The 11945-nt window shown below is 42.6% G+C and overlaps 1 non-coding gene across 1 annotated transcript; it reads right to left on the reverse strand.

The window, feature by feature from the left end:
* Positions 1 to 278: 278 nt before the first annotated feature.
* LOC118919308 (U6 spliceosomal RNA) lies at positions 279 to 382 on the reverse strand. Its single transcript, XR_005027451.1, has one exon. It is a non-coding gene; the product is annotated as a U6 spliceosomal RNA (small nuclear RNA).
* Positions 383 to 11945: the final 11563 nt, after the last annotated feature.

Raw genomic sequence — 11945 nt, forward strand, 5'->3', positions numbered from 1 at the left:
AGGCACAGTGGGAAGTGCTATCGAGGGCAAAGAAAGGATTCTTGCCTTCCAAGGAATTAACAGCAGCAGTAAAAAGTAATTTGTTAGAAGAGGGTAAAAAGTAACATGTGAGAAAGGTGTTCGTTGATTTTGTTCCTTTTTTTAAACAAATTTATGAACAAATAATTCATGAGTAAAAGTACGCATTTAAAGTGTACAGTGTGATATGTATACATTTTGAAATGATCACCACAGTCAAGTCAGTTAGCACCCTTCATATCACATAGTTACCTTGTCTAAAAAACATGGAAGGCCTCATGAATTTGCATGTCACCCTTGTGCAGGGGCCATACTAATCTCAGTATCATTCCAATTTTAGTATATGTGCTGCTGAAGCCAACACTAGTCATCAATTGTTAACACAAGTCTCAACTCCCCTGACTTACAAAGAAATGTAAAACTTTTCCATCAGTTTTAGACATGCAAGTATACAGATACACCCCCCAATCCTGTATTTTCCTTCCCCACACTCCTCCCAGCCCCCAGTCCCATATAGGAAATGAAAGGCTCTTTCCTAATTTAGCTGCAAATCCATGTTTCTTTGCTACATAGCAATTTGATCACGACTAAGGTGCCCTGAACCTATTTTTAAATTAAGTGATTTGAAGGAGAGGTAGAAAATTTAATATTAATGTTGCCCAGTATTCTCAATCTTTTGGGCTTACCCTTTATTTCTTAATTGTTTTCTCCCATATTTATTTTTTCCACTTAAAACTAAATAACACAAAATGAAATCAAAGTTGAAATATTAAAAAGAAAATAATTATCAGTATTACCCCTTAGAATTTTGCTTTATGAAAATATTTTTAAAGCTATTACTCATGTTGAAGTTTTAGCATTCATTAATATAGGTATTTTTTGTGCAAAGTCAGCAAACTCCATATTCCCAATTTGGCTGTTATATATACAAATTAATGAATGTACTTTAATGAATTTGATTAATATGCAGCAGTTTAAGATCCATTTTGTATTATCAGCACAGAAATGTTCCTCATTGAATGCTGCTGAATCAGAATGCTGTGTTTGCTTGGGAAGGCTGTCACACACACACTTCACAAATAACATAAAGCTAAGATTTCCATAATTATCATAATTCACTCATTAAGATATTAGCAAACTGTCGCAATCACAAAAGATTCTCTATGCTTGGAATTTTCTGTCTTTTGCCTTTTGCCAAGATATGCACACAGCGCCAGTGCCAGAGTGTTAAATGGAAACCCTACTTTTGCATTTTATTAGCAAATTTTGCAAACTACAAACAGCTTGAGTGTTGTATAAATTTATAGTTGTACTTGCACATTTGTGACAGTGATTTTCACCGTAAGTTTTATCTAAGAGCTTTTACTTGGAATTGCATAGAGCAATTCCAAAACCTCAAAACTAAAGGAAAATAAAATTGAAGTTCCTTTACAACTGGCATGATTTATACATTAAGGTATTTATTTTAAAACAAGATTTAAAGAACTGCACTCCTAGAAACATTGTCTCCTTGTAGAAGCCACTCAGATGGAAAATGTCATCTATTTCAAACTGACTTTTTGCCTGAATGACTCTCACATATTTTCCTAAAACCTAGTCATGTCAAATGATTTATTCTACTTTAACAATACTGTGCAAGTAGCCAGGAAGATCCGAGCGTTGAAGTGGTAGTAGGCAGTTGGCCAATTAGGTGCTTGACTATATTTTGATTTTTTTATGCTTGCACATTCTTACACTTTTCTTGTCTTCTGATCCCCTACTCAGCAGTACTTCTAGATGAGAATAGCTGTATATTTCTGTCCTAAGGATACTTAGCCAGATTTGAGCTATAAAATGAATTTTAGATGAAAATCCCAAATAAGCATGGGTAAACCTATTTTCCCACAGCTTAATTGGTATTAGGGAGAGTTGAGGGTGCATGTATTTTCAATGTCCCTCCCAAGGTACACCCATCCCCACCTCAGGGCCGTGTCACCTGTGGCATCACAATGCCCTAGGGACGGGGATGCTGTATCTTATGAAAGCTATCTGGTTGCAACACCAGAAGTCATTTTTCAATTAAATAACTGATGCTTTCTTTTCAGATTTTTCTCCCTTAAAAAATTATTGTTTTGCTTCAACTATTGTTGTCATCTCATGATTCTCTGTGGCAATATATATGGTTTTGGAAAAATTGATTTTCAAGAAAACAAATTTCTTACAGAAACAATTGCTAGGAAGAAAAGTTAACGGTAGTCTATTATTCTCTGGATGGGTTCATGTCATGATCTCAAAATAAAAAGATGATGTGGTATAAGTATCAATTTGTGATTGATAAGTATGTGAGAAAACTACAGAAGTAAATCCAAGCTTTGAAGTTTGGAATTTTCTTTGGTTATAGGGAAAAAATTATAATGATAGCAATGGCTGGTGACTTTTCTCTAGGGTAAACGCTCAGCTATTTTGATTCTGCTAAACAAATCAAAGGAGCCATTGTTATTTTTCTAATTAGCAGGAAGAAAAAAAAAACAAAGAACATTGTGGACTAGGTTCTTACCTTGATCCACCCACACTCATGAAGAATTCTTTGAGTGGAGGATAAAGTTTCCCATGACAGCACTGGGCATGGCTGGTTAAGTCCTCCCCAAGTGACCATGTAACTCATTTTCTGATGACAGGAAATGGAAAAAGTGGAAGTCTCGAGCCTCTTCCTTTACAATGTCCCACTTGGAATAAATAGGTCATCAAAAAAAGAGATTCTTTCTTGCTACCCTGACATGCCGTCCAGAAATTAGAAAGAGATCACCTGTAAATACCATTATCTAAGTGTTACTGTGGTTCCTATTACATAAGAATTATTTCTATTTTTCCCAATTCTAAGGTACCTATTTAATTAAAATGAAAAATGAAAAATGAAATGCTGGTATTCCCTAGAGAGTGATTTTTCTCTCTTTCCAGCTGTCTAGTAATATACTTTTAACTTTGGAAATTCACTCATTTATAATTTAAAGTTTAGTTACTACACAACTTGATTACCTGTACATAGTAGCTAATTTATAATGTTAGAGGAGAAAGATAATTGAATATCACTAAATCTTGTGAAGAAAGCACAATTATTATCATTCTGCCCCCAATTTTGGGAAAAGTGTGCTGTGCACATACCAGTCAGTGTTCTGTTGTAAATAATAGAAGTCATTTTCACTATTTTAGGCAGAAAGGGATGCTATCTAGGGAATTCAGAACTTAAACATTCACTAGAAGGTTTAAAAGATCAGGTTCTCCCCTGACCTCAAAGAATGACTCCCAGGACACTTTTGCAGAACCTGCCTTCAAGGAGCACTGAAGCAGGAAGCTGTGGCGCTAACTGCCACGGTCAGAATCTGTGCAGATCTCTGACTTCTGTTGCTTTCCAGGCCTTAGGAGGCCACCACCTGCAGTTGTTGGCTCCAGGAAGTGACCACCTAGGCTGCCATCTGCTGAGGAGGAATTGCGTCCAGAACTTTTGACTTCAGGGTCATGCACTGCCTGCCAAATCCACAAGAGGAAAATGGATGCTTCTGAATCACTGTCTCCCCCTCCAGGGAACTACACTCCACATTCACATTTCATAAGAGTGCATCTGATTGGCTTCTTTAGCTGCAAGGGAGTCTGGAAATGTAGGTTTGGTGTGGTTTTCATTTCCTAGGCTTTTCAATCCAGGAAAACATGCTAGTAGGAGATTAGAACAGTCGAGATAGCCATTTTATCAAATCTACTCCAATACCCAGAGGTTCATTTTCTACTGGTCAGCCTCCAGTTTCTTCCTTTTATTTTCTTTTTCTTTAAATTGGTGGTGGTCCTTCTTTTATCTTTTTGGGGATTTTACAGTTATTTAAAAGTCATTTTGAGATTGCTCTATGACTTCCATTTTCAGGAGTAAATAAGTCTCCTGATGTAGTAGGCAGAATGATGTCCTCCTGCAAAGGTATTTATGTCCTAATCCTTGGGACCAGTGAATGTGTTATATTACTTGGAAAAGGAGAGTTAAGGCTGCAGATAGAATTAAGGCTGTTAATCAGCTTTTAAGGCAGAGAGAATATCCTGGATTATCCGGGCAGGCCTGATGTAATCACCCGCATCCTCATTTGTGGATGAGGCAGGTAGAGGAGGAATTCAGGGTGTTGCAGTGTAAGCAGGACTCAACCCATTCTGCTCTCTTGAGCCAAGGAAAGCAGGCAGCCTCTAGGAGCTGGGATGGGCAAGGTAGTGGTTCTCCTCTGGAGCCTCCAAAAAGGACTCAGCCCTGCCAGCCCCCAGATGTTAGCCCACTGAGAGCCAGTGTAGACTTCCTAAATACATTTAGGAAGCTATGACAATACGTTTGTGTGTTTTAAGCCACTAAGTTTGTTAAAGCAGAAATAACTAACCTGATATTTGAGATTGTTCTGATAACTTGGTAATTGAGATTACTTTTTTCTCATGAGCTTTGATGTTCTTTAGCTTGTGTGTTCATGGTGAATGGTGTTTCCCCCTCTCTCTATACTTCTCTCACCCTGTCTACCTATTGTGGACACAAAGAAGCTCTCAGAGACCCCAGGTCTTAACCTGGTAATTCAGCGGCCATTCCCACAGTGATATTGGAGCTGTCCCAGGGCCAGACACAGGACCAGGGGGCAGCTTGGTCCACGTGCTGCCAGCGTGTTCCTTCTGCTTCCTCCCTCCACTGCCACAGTCAGGGAACAGCAACTGGAGCTTTTTCTGCCTCCTTTCACACAGTAAAGCCTGACCCAGCTCTTGGTTGTATGAGGAAAGCCCAGCTCTAGTCCCCACTGGGCACGGGATGCTCTTCCCGTGCTGGCCCTCAGGAATCCAGTCTTCATTATCCTACCTGCTTTAGTGCTCAAAGTCTTGTAGACCTCCAGCTCATAACGCACTCTCTGATTGTAGTTTGGTTCCTGTTCCATCAGGATGTTTAGCAGCTCATTTTTTAGCATGGTTGTGCTTTAAAATATGTATTTATTTAATATATAATTAAATAATTAAATTTGTAAAATACTAGCTGCATATTTTGTCATTGCTGTGTTTGGAGCAGAGGGGAGAAATTCCAAGCACCACCTTGACCACAAGAGCACCATATGTGGAATATACGATTAACATTTTACAAAACACTGTGTCCCAGGTCTGCACCATGTTTTAGTTGAAGAGAAAATATAGTGAGCAGTTAGGTATTTCCATTGCTGTCAGGGACTTGCTTTCTGCATTCCCAGAGATGTCACTTTCTCCGACAAATAATACCCTCTTGGCAAAGGCTTGGCTGGTTGAAAATTATAAGAGAAAGTTTCATTGTATTGCTCCTTAAAGTGGTTGTTCCAGAAATTCATCTTAAAACTTGCTATTTCGGGAAGCTGGCTCAGCTCCTCTCCCTTTTCTGTAGTCCATCAATTCCATAAATTGGCTAGGCGTTACTCAGGGATGATTGTTAGGGTCAGGAGTGGGGAGGAACAGAACACCAGGTGTTACATTAAAGAAGGTGGCATAAGTCCCTGGTTTAGTCATGCACTTGAAGAGTGTGGAAAATAGCTGTTCACAGTTAACACCAGAAGTGCTCATTAAACTGATTTTCTATTGGGAATGATTCCCCCAGAATGTCTCAGGCTATCAAGTAGCTAAAATTCTATCAGGATTATGATACCCACCGAGTTACAAGTTATAAGAAATGATACTTGAAATAAAGGCTTTGCAGGCAAATTAAAATAGTAATACTTTCAGTTAACATAATGATATCTTTTTTTTTTTAATCCCTTAATATCACTCAGCCAAAATTACATATTTGGGAAAAAATGAGCTACTAAAGAAGATTTCCTAATTGTATGTAATATGCCTGAAGGCATATTGAGGATGTAATTCAGATGCCTGGGCGCAGAGGACGATGGCTCTGATGATAATATTGTGCAATGGAACTCCATTTCAGTCACAAACGTCATGATGTGACATTATTTCCCAGGAAAAGGAAGCTGGGAGTATGTTACGGCCTCCGCAGTAAGCTCTGTAATCCTGGCTACGCTCTGGAGAGCATATTTTTATGTGTGCAGGCTTCTCCCTAAGCCCCCAAACCTCACAGATCAAAATTTGACATCTAGAGCTGAGTGGTTTGCAAGTGATAGTGCTTATTTTCCCAAAATCCAGCCAAAGCTCCTGCTTTCTTTGTTTAGTTAATGCCAGCGTAGCATTCTCTCAACCAGTCCTTTCCGGCCACCCCACCCCCATCTCGTCTGCAGGCTAAAGGAGTCCCAATGAGATGAAAAAAGAATTACTTAAACCAACCATGAATTCTTTTAACTATTTATAGGTAGGAATAACTTTTAACAAGTTTATAAAAAATTTTACATGTAGAGCTACTTGTTGTCCATCAGTTTATCAATTATAGCTTTTACGTTTACTATAGTTCAGTGGCCACAGATCTTACATAGAACTGTTTTGCCCTGGCTGGCCTAGGGGTCAGATCACTGTCACCTCTGACACACTGATTTTAGTTTTACTGCGGTAAAGGCTCAAAACCCAGCCAGACCACACTGTTGTGGACTTGACTTTCTCTCCAGCCTTGGAGCTCATGATGGTGCCTCTCCTTCAGGGAGGCTGATTCGCTTTCCACCCTCCCATGTTTCTTTCAAGCCGAGCTGATGACAGTCCACTGGGGTGGCTGGGAAAATGGATTCCCCCACTAATCCTTGTGGGGTAGCCATCACTTGCAAAAAGGCTTCCTGCTTGGTGAGTCTGGGCTCCCAGTCTGGACTCCCTCCTCGGTCTGCGGTCCCCTTGTGTGCGTCTCCCCAGACCCTGCAGGCCAGCGTTGTGAGCACTTTCAGCTGGGTCTCAGCGCTGACAGAGCACAGCGGCGGGCTTTCACCTGCTGTGTGGCCAGGGGTGTCACTGGTTTGTGCTTCCTACATCCAAGGGATGGCCTGGAGATGGGAGAGCGAAGAGGAATGAAGAGTTGTTTCTCTGGCCCCAGTCAAAAGTCTCTTCAGCTGTTTCCAGATACTTGGACACTCAATACTTAGGGTCAGCTCAGGGCCGAAGCATTTCCAGAAGACAAAGGAAGATGAAGATCCATTCCTATCCTCAGGGCAGGCTTAGTCAAGGCCACCCCACTGCACAGGCCGGGCGAGGTGCCTTCACAACAGAAATGGCCCCCTGCTTTTGTTTGTTTCCTAGAAAGACCCACTGCATGATAGGACCACCCTGGCTCCAGGGAGGGAAAGGCTGGTGTGAGCAGCACGACCAGCATCAAACTATATGAAGATGGAGCTGCGGGTTTTCAGATGGCAACGTAATACTCAGTCTAAGGCCAAACGTTAGACTAAGCTGGGACAGAGGGGACTGCCTCTGACCTCTTATTCCATGTGTGGATGAAATGAAGTTTCCTGTGGCCAGGATTCTCACCTGGCCCTGGTTGGCTAGCTCACTACACACGTGTGGGCAATATGTGGTTATTGACTTTACATAAAAAGCTCCGCCCAGCACTCTGGGCAACTCGGTGGCACTGCTGCAAGGCTGCAGGAGAGCAGAGAGGAAACTGGAGTGGTGGCAGTGCCGAGGACAGAGACTGAGACGGCTGTGCAGGCAGAGAGGCCCAGAGGCAGAGAGGGGCTTGCTGCCTACAGACTCACTCTGAGTGGACAGGATTCTAGTGACTGACCTACCACTGTGGGAATAAAGTTGGGTGTAACCCTTTCACCCCAAGAATGTTCTACTGTCATTTCTTTGGTCACACTGCATCCATAGTGAACTTGCCTGGGGCTGAAACCCATTGGCAAGGCAGCTTGACACCAGAGAGGTGCCTTCCCATCTTCATCCTCTGTGTAAAATAAAGAAGGCAGTTATAATCCTTTCTCCCTTCACAGGAGAAAGGGACTATGGAGATATCTGTTTATCAGTGTCTTGCCAATGGGTTTCAGCCCCAGGCAAGTTCACTATGGATTCAATGTGACCAAAGAAATCGACAGCAGAATGTTCTTGGGGTGAAAGGGTTATACCCAACTTTATTCCCGTGGTGGCAGGTCAGTCACTAGAATCCCATCCATTCAGAGCGAGTCTGCACGCAGCAAGCCGGTCTCTGCCTCTGGGCCCCTCTGTCCGCACAGCTGTCCTCCAGGCCTCTCTGCACAGCCATCCCACGCAGCCGTCCTCTGGGCCTCTGTCCTCGGTGCTGTCGCCACTCCAGCCTCTGCTCTGCTCTCCTGCAGCCTTGCAGCCCTGCCACCGTGTCACCTAGAGCACTGGGCGGAGCTCTTTTTATAGAGTCAGCAGCCATGTATTGCCCACAGGTGTGCAGCGAGCTAGCCAACCAGGGCCAGGTGAGAATCCTGGCCACAGAGACTCTCATTTTATCCGCAATCGGATATCAGTTTAATTTCTTGTTTGTCGAGCTGTATGTGTGTAGCCTTCCATTCTCAATGGGGAAGGAAAGGCACAGACATGTGGTGTCGTGGAAGGGCCCCTAACTACTTAGGGTTTGTCCCTCATGAGCCAGGGTTCATTAGTTCTCAGTTTATTCCCCTGCAGAGGGGGCTGAGAAGGAAGAAGCTCTGCTGACCCCCAGGGGCAGATCAGAAGAGGGTGGTTGTAAGCTCTTGGGAAAGAGGTCTACAGACATTTTTAAGAAATATCTAGTGAGCAGAAAACTATTTGCCAGGCACTGTGCTGAGACCCAGAGAGTAAATACGGAGAGGACACTGGCCCTGCCTCATGGAGAACAGCGCTTTCAGCCATGAAGAGTCTCAGCCCTGAAGTTACAGCAACAGCAATATTATCCTCTGTTCGTGACTTTAATTCAGTGTCCATGTTGCTGCATGTTGCCTATTTCTAAGTAATGAGCCATATGTTTTTTTTCCCCTCCACCTGCACCTGATTTTTCCCTTCTATCTTCCTGAAAAACTGAAGTAGTGCTTGGGGAAATAAGGGACAGTTGGCAGCAGGAAATATGTCAGTGACCAGGGAAGGCTTTCAGGAAGAAGGGACCTCTTGGTTGAGGCCTGAAGGATGAACTGGATTTGATCAGGCCACAGGTGGGATGGAAGTGATGCAGGAAGAAGCCGAGGCTGGGAGAAAACAGCGTGTGTGCAAAACCCCAGCGGTGACAGAGGACACTGGATATTTGAAGACATGAGAGTAATTCGGGGTGATTGTAATAAAGAGTCTAAAGAATGGAGGGAAAAGAGGTGATAATTATGAACATTTTCAAATATCTGGATGATAAGCATGTAGAATAGAGATTAAGTTTGTTCTGTGCATTAGCTAGCTCTAGGGAGCCACCAGCATCAAAGGGTGGAAATTCCACGAGAAGGACATCAATTAAAAATTAAATGATGGCAAATGTAGGGCTTCCATTTAGCCCTACAGTATGTTAGACATTGTGTTAAGGGCTTTGCATCATTATCTCATTGGATCCTTGGAACAACCCTATGAGAAATGTCAGAGAAAACAGACACAGAGAAGTTAAATTAACTATCTTGGGATCACACAATGAAGACAAGGCAGAGCTGGGGTTCCAAAGCTGTGTTTTTAGTCCACCCTCAAACTGCTTGTAAGGATTATGTTGTCACAGAGCAAACGTGCGGCTCTGAAAGCGTCACTTCACTGCAGGTGTTCAACCAATCATTTGGCTGGGCTATTGTAGACATCCCAGGTATCAAGGAGACCCACTGACCTTCCCAGGGTCTTCCCATTGTGCGATGCAGGGATTCAGTGATATGCCAACCGTTGGTATGTAGAATAGCTCTGGAAGACAATCAGCTCTGCATTTGGGCAGCTTTATTGTCATGTGTTTAACAGGCCCCCTTGGGGAACCCTTAAGGGGGGCATTCTCAGTCTCCATCATTGCAAAAAAAGCATCCAAAGTGAGGCAGAGTGAAATGGACCGAATTAGGGCAGCTCAACCCTCCGATAAAGACATGCATCTTTCCCAAACATCTGCTTTAGCTAATGCTGGCCTTGGGCAGTATTGAATTATGTATTCAGCTCTTAAACTATCACAGATTCATGTTTCAAGAGCATAACCATGAGAAAATATTGCACCACTAGCAGAAAAAAAAAACAACTGCTTATTTTGCATTACAGTTTTTTGGTGGATTTCTGTAATAATTCTTCATTTTCTTCCAAATTAAAGTGCACTGTGGAAGACCAAGGAGGTTTGAATGCATAGGAATTTTTTTTTTGTATTGACTTATTGAAAAAAAGAATTAAGAAACTGCCTTTTTTGCTTGCCATTCAGCAGAGGATATCCAAATAGCAAACAACTATAATTTACAATGAATTAGGTAATGTTAGAGGTAGAGAGAGAACTTCGAGAACACTCCCAGGGTATTTTCTAGAATGTGGAAACTGCCCTTTACTTATAATGAAGTGCTCCTCTAAGGTCACAAACCCTGATCTTCTCGACATGCACCCTGGGTAGGCTGGCTCCCATCCCTGTCCCACATTTTCTTAAAACAGAAACAGTCATGGACTATGACAGTGTGAAGACTTCCCTGTGAGTTTTCAAGAGAGAGATGCTCGGGGGAGGGAGGAGGACTCTCTTTGCTCATCAACCCTGACAGAGGGGTTAGTCATCAGGAAATAGTATTTCCAGTTCACCAAAATGTGTGCTTCTCAGAAATCCCCCCCAAAATAAGACACTGAGTCAAAGAAAGTGTCCCTTGTGATGACAACCCGGGACCTTACATTTTCCACAGCACACGTGGCCCTCGCAGGCAAAACTCAGAATGCTGGTTCTCCTCTCCCTCCAGCTGAGGCAAGATGTTTTCATTCCCTGTCCCTTCCCTCCCCCTCCAAACACATAGCAGCCCTCACATCTCTTAAGTACTTGCTCAATTAAAATCCTGTATTCCGGACTCTCTGGTTCTTTCTTTCATGAAGGAAAAAAAATCCTTTCTTACATACACATCAACAGTACATGTAGAGCATATACTATTAAAAAGTGATAAATTGAATTTTTGAAAATTGCATTCAAAGCATCATTTTTACAACAGTCATTTCCTACTTTACTCCCTCTATAGATATTGAAAGAAATGTTTACATTATTGTTGTTTAAAGAAAGATATACTGGTAGCCTTATATAAAAGAATTTTTTCTGGCAACTTGAAAATGTAGTTATTTACAATAAATGGAGAGTAAAGATGGTACAATAAGGGTCTTGTAAGAAACAAAATATCTCAGCTCGAATAATCATGTCAAAGAGCAGGCAGCAGGGTAGGTGATTTTTCTTTAATAAAATTCAACCCACCAATGCCTGCCGCAGACTGAATGAGGCAACTGCCGTGGGTCGAGGTGGGGAAGACAGAGTTGTACGGAAATAGTTACAGCCGTAGTGTACTGAAAACATCTCTTCTCATTTCCCCTCTGATCTGAAGTGCGCAGGAGAGGCATTGATCTTTGCCAGCCAGCCCTAAACATAATCTGTAAGAAGAAGATGAATTGAACTCTGCAGAAGCATGCTCGTTCCCGTGGCTGCTGAAGGAGCAGGGAGGATTGTGGTGTGGGGGACAGCAGGGCGGACAGTGTCTGCAAGATGTGCAGGTGGAGTGGTGCTGGTCTGTGCCCAGCGCTGTCAGAGGCTGGGACTCCCAGGGCTGACCCCGCACAGGCACAGCAGCCAGTGTCGGCTTGGCAATCTGGCCAGCCAGGCCTCTGGACCACTTACTGACCCTGTACCAGGGATGAAGTGGCTGGAAGAAGAGATGTAGAAACCAAGCTTCTTTTTGACAATGGCTTTTCTCTCCAAGGTCTTCGGCTGGTCTAAGGGACTGACCACTGTACAGTATCAATTAGGTCTTGCTGTCCAAACTCACATGAGTATCTTTGTCAAGCACTTCATTCCTCTTAAGTCAACACAAAATTTAAGATCTGTAGGATGTTTGCCAATATTTTGTTTCCTTTTTCCTCCAAAAGCCATTTTTCAGATTGTATGT

This window comes from Manis pentadactyla, chromosome 8 (genome assembly GCF_030020395.1).
Source record: "Manis pentadactyla isolate mManPen7 chromosome 8, mManPen7.hap1, whole genome shotgun sequence".
Taxonomy (NCBI): domain Eukaryota; kingdom Metazoa; phylum Chordata; class Mammalia; order Pholidota; family Manidae; genus Manis; species Manis pentadactyla.